The sequence below is a fragment of the Myotis myotis genome, unplaced genomic scaffold (genome assembly GCF_014108235.1).
Source record: "Myotis myotis isolate mMyoMyo1 unplaced genomic scaffold, mMyoMyo1.p scaffold_m19_p_3, whole genome shotgun sequence".
NCBI classification, from domain to species: domain Eukaryota; kingdom Metazoa; phylum Chordata; class Mammalia; order Chiroptera; family Vespertilionidae; genus Myotis; species Myotis myotis.
Genome location: NW_023416335.1, coordinates 46,678,410 through 46,694,084, shown reverse-complemented (window position 1 = coordinate 46,694,084; position 15,675 = coordinate 46,678,410). Strand labels below are relative to the sequence as shown.

General features: G+C 38.1%; 1 pseudogene; it reads right to left on the bottom strand.

The window, feature by feature from the left end:
• Positions 1 to 13,771: 13,771 nt before the first annotated feature.
• On the bottom strand, positions 13,772 to 14,454 carry LOC118649907 (annotated as a pseudogene).
• Between the last annotated feature and the right edge of the window lie 1,221 nt (positions 14,455 to 15,675).

Genomic DNA, 15,675 nt, shown 5'->3' with positions numbered 1-15,675 from the left:
ACCTGGAATTGAACCCATGACCCTTTTGTGCGTGGGAGGACACTCTAACTACTGATCAACACTGACCAGGGCCTGGAATTACATTTAAAAATTTTTTTCAGATCTGCCTTGGCCAGGTGGCTCAATTGGTTGGAGTCTCAACCTGTACACCAAAGGATTTCCTGTTGGATTCTAGTTTAGGGCACATACTAGGTTTAGGTTAGATCCTGGTGAGTCAGCAGGTGCAGAGGCAGCCTACTGGTATTTCTCTGTCACATGGATGTTTCTGTCTCTAAAAATCAATTTTAAAGACATCTTCAAGTGAGAATTAAAAATATATATATTAAAAAATTTTCAGCTCTAAAATTTTATTTGGTTCTTTCTTAAATTTTATTTTTTATTTACAGTTCACATTCAATATCCTGTTTTATATAATAAAACCCTAATATGCAAATCAACCAAACAGTGGAATGACTGGTCGCTATGAACTGACCACCAGGGGGCAGACGCTCAACATAGGAGCTGCGCCCTGATGGTGAGTGTGCTCCCACAGGGGAAGCGTTGCTGAGCCAGAAGCCAGGCTAGCGGCTGGTGAGTGCAGTGACGGTGGCGGGAGCCTTCGTGGCAGCATTAAGGAGCAGCAAGCAGGCGGGCGGTAAGGAGCGAAGGCTCCCAGACTGCAAGGGGCACAGGCTGGGCTGAGGCCTCCCCACCTCCCCACCCCAGTGCATGAATTTTGTGCACTGGGCCTCTAGTCTACACTAATAAAAGACAAACATGCACATTGACCATACCTTCGCTACACCTTAAGACATGCCCACCAGCCAATCAGAGCAACTATATGCAAAATAACCCAACCAAGATGGTGGCTGGCAGCCATGGAGCTGGAGCAAGTAGGAGGCTTGGTTGCCCCAATGATGGAGGAAGGCAAGCTTCCCAGCTGCCGCAGCCGGCTCTGAGCTCCACTCAAAGCAACAAAGTTTCAATTATAGACAGTAAATAAACCCCAGATACCTGCGTTCAGCCGGCCGTGGCCACGGAGCTGGAGCAAGCAGGAGTGGGTTGGCCCTGGCGATGGAGGAAGCCAAGCTTTTCTCCCACCCACCCTGGCTGGCTCTGAGCTCCTCTCAAGGCTATAAAGTTTCAATTATAGAAGGTAAATAAATCCCAAAAAAGAAAAGAAGGAGAGGCTGGAAGCTTCTGTTGCTGGGGGGGCTTGGCCAGCCTGAAAACGTCCCTCAACCCCTCAACCAGACTGGCCAGACATCCCAGTGGGGACCCCCCACCATAAAGGGGGTGTGGCCAGCCTGAAACAGCCATCAGCCCCTCACCCAAGCTGGCCAGGCACCCCAGTGGGCACCCCCCACCCTGAAGGGGGTGTGGCCAGCCTTCAAACACCCATCAGCTCCTCACCCAGGCTGGCCAGGCACCCCAGCATGACCCCCACCCTGATCCGGGACACCCTTCAGGGCAAACCAGCTGGCCCCCACCTGTCCACCAGGCCTCTATCCTATATAATAAAAGGGTAATATGCAAATTGACCCTAACAGCAGAATGACTTGGAATGACTGGTCACTATGACACACACTGACCACCATGGGGCAGACGCTCAATGCAGGAGCTGCCCGCTGGTGGTCAGTGCACTCCCACAGGGGGAGCTCTGCTCAGCCACAAGCTTGGCTGACGGCTGCCAGTACAGCGGTGGTGGTGGGAGCCTCTCCCGCTGCCTCAGCAGAGCTAAGGCTGTCCAACTGCAGCTTAGGCCTTCTCCCCGCTGGCAAGTAGACATCCCCCGAGGGCTGCTGGGCTGCCAGAGGGATGTCTGACTGCCAGCTTGGGCCCGATCCCCCAGGGAGTGGGCCTAAGCCAGCAGGTGGACATCCTCTGAGGGGTCCCAGATGCAAGAGGGCATAGGCCGGGCTGAGGGGTCCCCCTGCCCGGTGCAAATTTTTGTGCACCAGGCCTCTAGTTATTATATAATCTAGGATTAAAATTCTTCAGCAGAATGCAACAAAAATTTAAGTTAAAGAAAACCCATCATTATTATGTTATGGCATTGCTCTTCTTTTTCTTCTAGGACAGAGGGAAAATTCAACATGGCCACATATTTCTACCCTGGTTGATATCTTTCAGGTGATTGAGAGCCAACCTTTGTCAGCTTTACACACAAGGTCTTTTGTTTCTATAGATAAGGTTATATAACACATGCTCCTTGTATCAGTAATTCTCCAGGAAAAGTACCCCTATTTCACATATTATTTATGAACTGAGAAATAATCATATATATGATTTAGACTATGACTTCTCTGCTGATTTGAAAGCAACATACTGTGTTAGAAGGTGAGTTTTATCCATCAGTGACAGGTTATCTGTGACCCAGACTCCCAAGCCATCTCATATGTGCCATCTCAGGATAAGATGAAATTTCAACATCAGAGCCAGGTCTGGCCAATCTATATTTTTGAAGTCTCTTAAAAAAACACACAAAACTTCCTAATGTATTTCTGAAACACACACACATATACATTTATTTAGGTAAAATGATGTATAGATTGATGATAAGCTCATTATTTCCCATTATTCCATTCTCTTCATGAACATACTATTCAAAAGGTAAAATAAGGTGAAGTATTTGTAGTGTCCTCCGTATTTGACCTTTCTTTTCCAGTTATTATTAACTTTCTGTTTAGTTTCATTTTATTTGCCTTATATTTAGTTTTATTTTATTTGAATCTGTTTTCTCTACCTTCTGATTCTCTCTTTTGATTCTGTTACTTTTGAATGTTATATTTGATTACTCTAGCAATGATTTTAATTTTCTTTTGTACACTTTTTAACAAGCTCTAGTAGATTTATTAAAAATGTTTTAATTTGGTAATAATAGTAAATTTTCACTGAGTATTTGCATCATTGATTCAAGTCCTGTTTTACAGTAGCTCTCATTAACTTTTTAAAATAAATTATCAGTTTGTTCATAATTTTCATTTGTTTTCTTAAGTTTTATTAATTTTCATCAGTTACTTCCTCTTCTTTCATTTTGCTTCCTTTTATTATTTATAAGATTTTTATTACAATTTAATTTTTGATATTATCATTTTTTTATATTATCATTATTATTATTGTTATTCAGCTTTGAATTAGGCTTTTTATGGATCAGGTATTTCTTATAGTAGTGAGGTACAGCTTTGTTTCAGACCAGTGATATGGAATTTTTGGACTGGAATCCAGATTCTTTGCTGGAATCGAAGAATGAATCCACAAACAGAAAGTGGTATAGCAAAGGTGGAGATTTATTGAAGAACAAGTACAGACTCCCACATGGGGAGAGAGAAAGAGCCCCACAGAATGGACTCCCAAGCAGGGAGGGGGAAACGGGTTCCTTTTCCCTATGGCTTATAAAGGCTGCCGATCCTGATGCCTTGATATCCCCTCTGATTGGTCACTATTCCCTTAGACTGGTTACTCTAGTAACTCCTGGCTTATTGTTGTTCTATTCCCTTTGGGCTTTCTTCTTCTCCTTCTGGATGAAGGGCTTCCTTCCCTTTATTTTGTAAATATAGGCCTTTTGCTGTTCCCAGCCCCTCATTCTATGGAAATGTACCCGTTCCAGCTTTCCAGCTCCCCCATTCTATGGAGATATACCCTCTGCTGCTCTGCAGCCCTGTGCTTCCTCCATGGTCCCCCTAATTTCCAAAGTTTCTAATATTTCCTAAACCTGTTATATTTTACCCCCCAAATTCCTGTTTCACCAGCACACATTCTTTTTCCTTCACAGTGGATTTCCTTTTGACACACATATGTATATCATTCTGTTTTTTTTCTTACATTTTTCTTAGATGTATGATATCAGTGGGTTCTGGAATATTCATGTTGCATTTTTCCTTTCTAATCTCTCTTATAAAAAACTCCAGTGGTAACATTTTGATTATTTATTCTGCCATGAAATCCTTAACTTTATAAACTTGTCATAATCTATAAATTACACTGAAACTTTCTATTTATAATAATAAAAAGCATTAATTTCTAGTGATGCCATTGAGTAATTTTCCAAATTGAGTTTAGGCCACAAATTGAAATGTTTTCTATGTCATATGTAAAGAATAGGTATTACATTTTAACAAATGACTATTCAAACTTTCTCCTGATGATTTTTATTAATTTCTTTTATTTTTAATATTTTGGATTATATGTAGTATTTTATTTTATCTTACATAAAACTGGTTACTATTTGGTATGACACTTTAATACATTTCTTGGTTATATTCATTCTTGTATTAGGGTCACAAGTTCATTTGTCATATAATTCAGAGGTGCTTAGGAAAAATAATTTATTTTATCTATAATTGTTTTGTTTTGTTTTGACCTAAGTTTCCATCTATTTTCCCAGCCATAGAATAATGTGGAAAATGCATATATTTTTATTTACTTTTGTTAAAGTAAAAACACCTCAGTCATTTGTTTGCTTAAGTAATTACTCAATTTTGTGGAGAAATTTCCATAAAGCTGTGCCCTCTCTGAAGTACCATTTTTGTGAGGATAGATTAAAAAATGCTTTGTGGGCCTGAATTCACTCTTGGTCCACAAGTTCAGATTTGGAAAAAAAGAGCTGGATGGAGAATGGAGAAGATCAAAGACAAGCTAGATTTATTAGGCATCTTTGTGTCTATACATCATCATGTTCATAGACTTTCAAAGAGTAATTGGTGTGCCCTCATTTCCTCCTCTAAAATATCACAGAAATTCTGCTTTTGGCCAATACCAGGCAAGAATTATATAAAGAAAAGATTCTGGGAGATATAGTTGCAACCTTAATTATGTTAACAAAATGCAATTCAGCAAACTCAGCCTCTTGGTAAATTTGTTAATGCATGCACACCTTTTTAAACCATATTTAACTTCTAAATAAAGAATAAGAGAATCATATTTCTGCTTTACATTATATGAATACCCTGCCTACAATCAAGAATGTGAATTTTGTCTTTGAAAGAGGGCTCATAAAGTCACATAGGCCACTTGTTTCTCATATTTCCATGTCAGCTCACATCAGGGCTCCAACAGGATTAACTAGTGTGTCTTTCACTTGGCTTCTAGCTTCCCCTTCTGAACCTTCACTTCCTTATCTCCCTCATGTATGTCAGGCTTAATTCCTGTAATAAACCCCTTATCCTATATAATAAAGAGCTAATATGCAAATGGTCATCATGCCCTCACGCCCTCACACTCAATATGGAGAGAGGAATGCGGATCAGCCAGGCACCAATGAGCTCACAAGAGAGGAATGGGGACCAGCCAGGCACAAATGAGCACATGAGAGAGGAATGAGGGCCAGCCAGGCTGCGGTCCGGGAGAGGGACAAGCCGCCTGCCCTGTGGTCCAGGGTGCCAGGGGCTGTGCCTGTGCCTGTGGCCCAGGAGAGGGACAAGCTGCCCACCCCGTGGTCCCGGGAGCCTGTGGCTGTGGCCTGGGCAAAGCTGGCCCAGGTCCTGGGTACCTGTGGCCAGCAGAGGGAGGGAAGCCTGGGTCCCAGGTGCCTGCAACTGGCTGGAGGAGGAAATCCTGGGTCTTGGCTGCGTGGCAAGGCAGAGGCGATTAGGGAAGATCAAGCCAGCAGGGGAGCTTTAGGGGCAATCAGGCAGGCAGGCAGAGTTAGTTAGGGATGATTAGGCAGGCAGAGGTGGTTAGGGGTGATCAGGCCAGCAGGGGAGCAGTTAGGGGTGATCAGGCCAGTAGGGGAGTTTTAGGGGCAATCAGACAGGCAGGCAGAGGGGTCAGGGGCTACCAGACAGGCAGGCAGAGCGGTCAGGGGTGATCAGGCCAGCAGGGGAGCAGTTAGGGGTGATCAGGCCAGTAGGGGAGTTTTAGGGGCAATCAGACAGGCAGGCAGAGGGGTCAGGGGCTACCAGACAGGCAGGCAGAGGGGTCAGGGGTGATCAGGCCAGCAGGGGAGCAGTTAGGGGTGATCAGGCCAGTAGGGGAGCTTTAGGGGCAATCAGACAGGCAGGCAGAGGGGTTAGGGGCGATCAGGCAGGCAGGCAGGTGAGCAGTTAGGAGCCAGTGGTCCCAGATTGCAAGAGGTAGTCAGACATTTCCTGAGGGGTCCCTGATTGGAGATGTTGCAGGCCCGGCTGAGGGACCCCTCCTATGCACAAATTTCATGCACCGGGCCTCTAGTTCTATAATATTTAGTGTCTCTCTTTCCCTGAATGAACTCTGACTGAAAAATAATTAAGGCCTAATTTATTTATACTCTATACTCATTCTGTTTTTAAGTTAAGTGCTCACAATGATAGCAAAATACATGATTAAATAATACTTAAAATTATTTCTAAACATCTTATCCAGTAAACACATTTCAAAGAAAGAAATTTGGCATTGATATTTAAAAATATTCAAATAATTATTATTTTTACTTTGTATATATAAAAGATATACTTCATGAGTCATGTTTTCAATAAGCAAAAAATAGGTGATAAAATTGAAAATTGTATACATTAGAGAGTCCAAGTATTTCTTTTTTACAATTTTTTAATCTATATAAATTACATTATTTAATCCTATAATAGGATGGCATGGAGAATAAAAAGCATGAATTCTAAATTTGTATAGACACGGAAAAGTCTCCATTCTGGTGCTCAAGTTGAAACTTCTGCTTTTCTGCAAAATCCTCTACCCTTCACTCCTCTCTCTGTTTGATCTAAACTTTTTTTTTAAATTTCTATTTTCTTACTCATCTGTTGGCTTGTTCAGCACACTTATCAGTAACCAGCATTTAGTGTATTTCAAATAACTTGCCCGAATAACTTTTATTTTCAATATACTGGGGTGGGCAAATATAGTTTTACAGTTATAGTATGGAAAAAGACATATAGCTCATGATTATTACAATAATTTTATTAACTCAAAAGATGTAACTCACAATTGTAAACCTAATTTTGCCAATCCCTGTGTGCATTGATAGTTGGATTTCTTTTATAAGTTTTAGGTCTTGAAAAACTATGCATTCAAAATTTAGTACAGCCACTAGAAGAGAGAAAGGAATTCAATAATTGTCTAAAAAAGTTTTACAAATATATTATAATGTATACAAATTTGAATACACAATATCTCAATAAGTGTACCAATAATTTTTTTTTTATGTGCTTTTAGTTAGTTGTCTATTGAGAATCTACATGTACCATACTGCATAAATTTGCCTTTTATTTTATTTTTTGTCCTTTATGAATCAATCTATAGCTAATCAACAAATTAGACATTGGAAATTCCTACTACAGCTTATTCAGATATCATTCTAAAATTGGATATTGTAGAAAAGACAGAGATGGATTATGTAATTAGTTCATGCTGTTTAGTTTTTACAGAATTCTAGCAAAAAATACTACAAACTAAAATAATCTATAAATAATCATTCAGTTTTCTCTTCCATTTAGAATGCAATCAAATAAAATATATACTTTTAGCATTATTCTTCTTAGAAAAAGTCAATATGTTTACTCAGTATTCTCTATTTATACAAAAGTGATTTTTTATACATTTTTATTTTTTTATTTATGAATGAGAGATGTTTTTGATAGCCTACATTTATTTATTTTTTATCATGTTGTTTCAAGAGTTGGGAATATGGGGAGCTATTTTGGTCCTTGTCTGTTCCGTACCAAGTCTCTGTAAACATGAACCTGTACATGTGCACTCTGTTTTCCCTTCACTTTCAATATCCTGTTAACTTGCTAAACTGTACTCATATTTCAAACATCAACTCAAAGACAACTTTACAAGAAATTATTCTTACATCCAGGTTATATAAGTTCAAATGTTATTTGTACTCATTGAATCCTATATCTTCCCTGCATAAAAATTTAAGTGTATTTTATTTTATTTTTTTAATTAATAAATCTGTATTGTTCAGATTATTACAGATGTTCCTCTTTTTTCCCCCCATAGCTCCCCTCCACCTGGTTCCCACCCACCCCATGCCCTTACCCCCAGCCACTGTCTTCATCCATAGGTGTAAGATTTTTGTCCAATTTCTTCCCACACCCTCCACACCCCCTTCCCCCCAAGAATTGTCAGTTCACTCCCTTTCTATGCCCCTGCTTCTATTATATTCACCAGTTTATTCTGACTTAATTTTTAGGTTCACTTGTTGATAGGTATTTATTTGTTGTCACTTTATTGTTCATAGATTTTATCTTTACCTTTTTCTTCTTCTTCCTCTTCTTAAAGAATATCCTTTAGCATTTCATATAATCCTGGTTTGGTGGTGATGAACTCCTTTAGCTTTCTCTTGTCTGTGAAGCTCTTTATCTGACCTTCAATTCTACATGATATCTTTGATGGGTAGAGTAACCTTGGTTGTAGGTTCTTGCTATTCATCACTTTGAATATTTCTTGCCACTCCCTTTGGCCTGCATGGTTTCTGTTGAGAAATCAGCTGACAGTCATATGGGTACTCCCTTGTAGGTAACTAACTGTTTTTCTCTTGCTGCTTTTAAGATTCTCTCTTTGCCTTTAGCCCTTGGCATTTTAATTATGATGTGTCTTGGTGTGGTCCTCTTTGGATTCCTCTTGTTTGGGGTTCTCTTCACTTCCTGGACTTGTAAGTCTATTTCTTTCATCAGGTAGGTGAAGTTTTCTGTCATGATTTCTTCTAATAGGCTTTCAGTATCTTGCTCTCTCTCTTCTTCTGGCACCCCGATAATTCAGATGTTGGTACGTTTGCAGTTGTCCCAGAGGCTCCTTACACTACCTTCATATTTTTGGATTCTTTTTTCGTTTTTCTTTTCCGGATGGGTGTTTTTTGCTTCTTCATATTTCAAATCTTTGACTTGATTCTTGGGATCCTCTCATCTGCTGTTGGATCTCTGTATATTATTCTTTATTTCAGTCAGTGTATGTTTAATTTCTGACTGGTCCTTTTCCATTTTTTTGGCATTCTCATTAAGATCCTTGAAGGTCTCACTAAGTTCTTCGGAGGTTTGTAGAAGATTCTTGAGTAATCTTATAACTGTGGTTCTGAACTCTATGTCCTCCATTAGTTTGCTTTCCTCCATTTCTTTCATTTGTGACATGTTTCTTTGTCTTCACATTTTTGGCTGACTGTGAGTACCCACTGTGTCTATAAGAAGAACTTCTGTGCTGGAGACACCCTTATGGGGTAGGACTTGCTTCAGTGGGGCTTTGGTGCTCACTGAGTCTGCCTCTTGAGTGTGTCCCTTATGGATGTGAGGAGTTGAAATCTGGTATCTGACCAGGTGTACCCTGGCTCCTGGATTTCCAAGTCCACCACTGTGTGAGTCCACCCAGCAAGAGCTACAGTGATATCGGCAGGTTTCTCCTCTTTGTTTGGGATTTGGAAGTTTTGGAGTTCTCTGACCCAGCTGCAGTTAGATTAGGCTGCAAAAGCCGAGGTGGTTCCTTTGCTTGGGAGAGGATGTAATTTGAGTGGGGCGGGGTCTCAGAGAATCACCAGGGCAGAGCAAACAGCAATGGCTGTCGTCAGCGTCTCCGCGACTCCACGTCTCCATGACTCCGCGACTCGTGTCTCTGCAGTCCCGCGCCCCCACAGCAACAATGATCCCTGCAAGCAGCTCTGTGAGAAAGCCACCCTCACTTTCCAAACTGCTGCAAGAGAGTCCAGTTTCTCCCTGTAGGAGCCTGGGACCCCAGAATCTTGCCTTAAACGAGCTCAGTTCATTCGAGAGCTTGTATCTCCTTCCAATTGAAAAAAACTGCGCATCCAGGTGCAGTCCGCCTCGCACGTGCCTTTGTACCTCTGTACTTGGCGCCTCTGCACCTTCTACCTGGTCTCAATGCGCTTCTTTCTTTCCTTCTAGTTGTAGAACTTCCACTCGGTCAGCTTTCCCGTGGTTCTGGATGATAGCTGTTTTGTCTTATAGTTGTAGTTTCGATGTTGTTGTGGGGTGCAGCACGCACAGGTTTATACCTTATGCCGCCATCTTGGTTCTCCTTTAAATGTATTTTTTAATATGACTTTGGGTGGTGAGTACAGAATGCAATGTACAGATCATATATCACAGAATTGAACACTTGAAACCTATATCACTTTATTAACCAATGTCACCCCAATAAATTTAATAATAAAACAATTATATGGATATTTGTCTGTTTCTCTAGTTAGATTGTGAACACTAGGAAGGCAAGAAGTTTTTGTGTTTTGCTCATTATTTTGCTCTACCTGTGCCTGGTATAAGCATGCTTTAATATTTGTTGCCCTAGCCAGTTTGGCTCAGCAGATAGAGTGTCGGCCTGCGGACTGAAGGGTCCCGTGTTCGATTCTGGTCAAGGGCACCTGCCTGGGTTTCTGGCTCTAGCCCCAGTAGGGGGCATGCAGGAGGCAGCAGACCAATGATTCTCTCTCATCATTTATGTTTCTATCTTTCTCTCCCCCTCCCTTCCTCTCTGAAATCAATAAAAATGTATATTTAACAAAATATTTGTTGACTAATTAGTTAATCAATTAACTATTAGATGAATAAAATATATCTAGAGATGGTAGTGCCAAAATATATATTGTGTTTTTGGCATTTCTTGATTACATATTTTTATAGTATACTATCTCCAGGATTCTTATTTATTTTTTATTGATTTGTATGAAACAAACTATTGCTTTTCCAATGAAACTCAGCATTTATAAATAGTTATTTAAGTATTGCTATTGCTTATTGTAAAATAAGGGAGAAAAAACTATTTACTTGTTTTATACTCTTAATTATATTTAGGTTATCTATAATAGCCTAAATTTGAACATTTAGAAAAGACTTCACTTGAAAAACAGGTCTTTAGTAGTAAACGAATATTATTTTTAGAAATTAACTTCTGAATTTATTTATATTTTAAAAACACCTTTTATAAAAGTAACTTTTTTATGAGCCTGATAGTATTAACATTTAGCTTCGAATGGTAACTGATGATATTATCATATTCAAGCGCTTCATGTGGTGAAAAACCATTTAATCAGAGTGTTGATGGTTCAGGAAAAGCAGATCATTGATTCTGTATGATTTTTAGGGACTAATTTTTACTTAGTTGGTTTACATCTTATTATGTTTGACACACATTATACCTATGTCAAGTCTGTACTTGAATTTTTTTTATTATTTGTTCAATCATTCTCAAGAAAATAGATACAATAAAATTCTTCTTAATATACTTGAAGATAAAAAATAATATATATATATTCCTAAGCACATTTTACTTTGATTCTTTTCATAGGTATATGTATGTGTACTTATATATATAACAGTATATTGAAAAGAAGCTGCAATGTCATTTTTCTCCTCTCTTTCCTGCCTTTTCTCTCTCTTTGTCACCAATGTCTTTCTTAAACTTATTTAGTAGTATATTTTTCCTCTGCCTCTAAATGTAAAGTTAGGAATGGTCATGTCTGTTCAGCTCAGTCTTGACTCTTAGAGGGTCCCATAGTTACCTTGAATCTTTTTAAAAATTTTTTGAAAGTCAGAAATCAAAATGTTTGAGGAACATATATGCATAACCCATAGACACAGAGAACATTGCGGTGGTGGCCAGAGAAAAGGGGTGGGGACTGGGTGGAGTGGACAAAGAGGGGTAAAAGAGGACATCTGTAATAGTGTCAACAATAAAGAAAAAGAAAGAAAGAAAGAAAGGAAGAAAGAAAGAAAGAAAAAAGGAAGAAAGAGGGAAGAAAGAAGGGAAGAAAGAAAGCAGGAAAGAAAGAAAAGAACTCAGAACCTTTGGCCAGAGCCATTAATTTTAATGACTCCAAATTGGGCATTTTCCTGGCTTCTTCAGAGGTTTGATGCTAAGCTTCTTTTAATGTCTCTCTCAACAAAAGTAATGATCATTTTTGTCTACCAATCATTTCCAATTCGCCCTCCGTTAACTTTTGTTTCTCTCTCAGTCTTCCTGCCCACTGGCAAAATTTTTCATGACAAGAATTTATGTTTCCAGGGCTGCTCTCTCTCTAATGACCTTCCTACCCGTACTTCCATGGGAAGCATTCATCCCCTCTACCATGCACACTCCAGGGATGTAAGGTCATTCCAATGTAGGCTTTACTAGTCTTGTGCTTCCAAGGGCCTCTTTATCTTTTTGAGTTCTGAGTCAGGCATCATCATGTCATTTTCCCACTGATAGAAAACTCATCTAACACTTCTCACCTAGCTCCATAGAATTATCTATCACTCAGATGACATGAAGCTAATCAGGTGTTCCTCTTTTACTAGATAGGGAGGGGCAGAGGCAATTGAGGTTCATAGTACAAGAATAAATTTCTACAAAGAACTCTCCACCCAAAGTCTGTTTAAACCATTTTATATTATTAAAGTGGATGAGAGGGTTATAGATTTATGAGCCTATTATTAGTGACATTCTTTGAACATCTATATTTTTAGCTGAGCAATTGAGTTTGAAATTTTATGTATATTTTTATTTGGTAACTAAGCATAAATAAAAGTTAATATTTTTAATTATAACAGGCATATACAATTATTTTGATTATGATTTATTTTCTTTGACTTGTCTAGTCTTCCTCAAAAGAGGAAATCAGCATTTCTTTATAACCTAAAAATATTGGTTGGACATTTATAAATATTCATGCAATAGTCATGTTTAATATTTTAGTATGTCTAATAAAAATAGCATAGAAATTACTGTAGTTTTACATTTTAAATCTTATACATAAATGTAGAAATTTACTAAATTTTATTTTGAACCTCTCTTTTTTTAATTTTTTAAAAATTTTCATTGAGAGTGTTTGCTATTTCATTTCTAATCTCATAATTTTCATCTCATGCATAAGTAAATAAAACAAATTCTTTATATTCTTAAGATCTCATTGACGAAGGTAATATTTATTATGGGTTTTCAATGAATGTAATCAAATAGTTTGAAGAATTTAATCCACTTCAATTGGAAATAGTTCAGAAAGCACTGAAATGTGAGAAAACCATCTTATTCTCTCTGTGCTGATTTTCATAGAACAAATCTTTAACATATTACAGAATCTCCAGCACAGAAATCCAATCTCATAATTTACCAGACATGTTTATTCTGAAGACCACAATATTTACAGTTTGTTTATGAGATATCTCTTTAAAATTAGACATATCTGTTTTCTTGCTTTTCTTTTCCTTTGAAAGTCCCACAGGAATCATAAACAAATAATGTTTAAAAAACAGTCATGGTCGTGCTCTTTAATATAGGCTGCACTTTTATTTCTTTAGTTTTCATATAGCCAAAGGAGAAACCAGTGTGACCCTTATAGATATTTCTCTTATGCATGATTTTATTTTTAATATAGTATTTCTTGATAATTGCAATTACATGGTATTATTTTTAAAATTTTTTTTCCAATTCCAGTTGACATTCCATATTATTTTATTATTTTATTTTTAAAATATATTTTATTGATTTTTTACAGAGAAGAAGGGAGAGAGATAGTTAGAAACATCGATGAGAGAGAAACATTGATCAGCTGCTTCCTGCACATCCCTTACTGGGGATGTGCCTGCAACCAAGGTATATGCCCTTGACTGGAATCGAACCTGGGACCCTTCAGTCCGCAGGCCGATGCTCTATCCACTGAGCCAAACCGGCTAGGGCACATGGTATTATTTTATCTCTTAATTTTTTGGGGAGTATTTAACAGTTTACTATTATTTATGACATTTTATAAACATTGGTCCATTAAATCATGTAGAAATAAATATGCAACATTTTGCAAACAAAACATACTGTAAATATGTTTAAGGATAGAGATTAACTGAAATTCCGGATTTTTCAGTCATTGCCTTTATTATACTATGGCAGTCAAGTAATCCTTAACTTCAGTTGGAGTAAGCCTCCTAAATCCAGCTTCTTTGCGGATTCCAACTTCTGTTATAGTCTGTCATTCGTGCTTCAGAGCTTTCCTTTAGGGTTTATATGACTGTATTAATAGCATCTTCAAGTCTAGATCTTCGTTTTAGCTCTTCTCAAGGGACGTTTTCCCATTCACATAGTTCCGTCCTATTGCTGTAGTTTCCCAGGCAAAGTAAGCTCCAGATGGATCTGACTGAAAAAAAAAAATAGTGGCTCCTCATTCCAACCACAAGTTAGTAAAGAAACCCCAGATGGACAAACACCACCTGACTGGGTATATTCTTGCTTCACAGAAGCTACTCTATAGCCGCTGAGCTGTGGGAATGGGTCCTCGGTAAACAAGATAGTATTGCTGAGCTAGCTTTCCACCTCTGTGCACAAGCCACTGTAGCCTGGGTCCATGCCACTCTACACCAAGCCTGTATGTTTATGTGCACATCACTCATCATACAAAATGGATTTCTGTTCCTTCTCAGTTGCTGATACCACCTCATTTACAGCTTTAATTCGCACTGAAGGGGCTCCTCCAGCTACAGCAGCCGAAGCATACACAATCTGGACAAATTTACCAGACAGGCTGAATGTAGTCAAAGAAGAGCCATAAACTCGCTCTGACATTTTTACCAGAGAGCCAAAGCATGTTCACACACCTGCACACTGCAGGCGCCTTTATCTCTTCATTCTTGTTTCCCTATCCAGACTTGCCATACTTGACTGCACTTACCTTATTGCAGAGCGCCTATATAAAATGTAAATCCAAACATATCAGTTATTTTAAAACCACTCAAAATAACCTAAAGAGATTTTCTTCCTCAGGTATATCCCCCTAAAACCCATTATTTTTATTGCAATTAAATTGATATTTGTATTCTGCCAATCTGATACTATAAATCCCTTATGTACAATAAGGCATTTTGTTTTGAATGCAGTTCTTCTTGGCTACTGAAATATGAGTGACATTTCCCTTGTAATACCACCACTTAATGATAGCAATGCAAGTTGGGAAAGCTATTTAATAAGTATGTGTTAGATAAATTGAACTAAACTACTTGATATAAAAAATAACTATTGGTGACCTTTATTATTTTATTTATTAAGGCTATCATTATTTTTAAGTAGATTGAAAATTATGTTTTATGTCACTGTTAGTGATTAAAACCACAGTTCTTTCTCATGGCTTGCAAGTCACATAGCTTTTTTGCATAAAGTAAATTGAAATACTTCTCCTGCATACATTTACCCCTAAGTCTCAGTAACCACCTTTTAAATGATCATTTCCAAGTTTGTTTAGGCCAGATGGAAAATTCCAGATCTACTCAGCCATCTCTACATAGATATTCTTCATACTTATCTAGCAGGCACATCATAGTCTGATTGCTCCAAGCTGATCCCATCATCTTCCCACAAATTTTTTTCCTACTGAGTTTTTAAATTCACGACAAAGAATGCTATCCTCTCTATTGCCCAAACCAGAACTCTAAGCATCGTCTTAAGTAGATTACCAAAACAACTGTCTAACTGAATTTTCTTTCCCTAAAACTCATTATTTGCACTGTAATTAAATTGACTTCTATATTCTGAAAATCTGATAATTTCCTTGCTTACAACAAAACAGTCATTGGTCATTAGACACATACTGACAGTCCAATTGCTATATTGTTTTATGGAACCAGACTAACTTACAATCAAGTTCTAGATCCTGTACTTGTGTGATTTTGGAAAAAAAAATTACTTACCATCTAGTTCTAGTATCAGAGTTTGCTCATATCTGAAATGGAATAATAATACAAAAACAATTAAAATGTAAAGTACTTAGCACAGCAGATCATCCAAATAAAT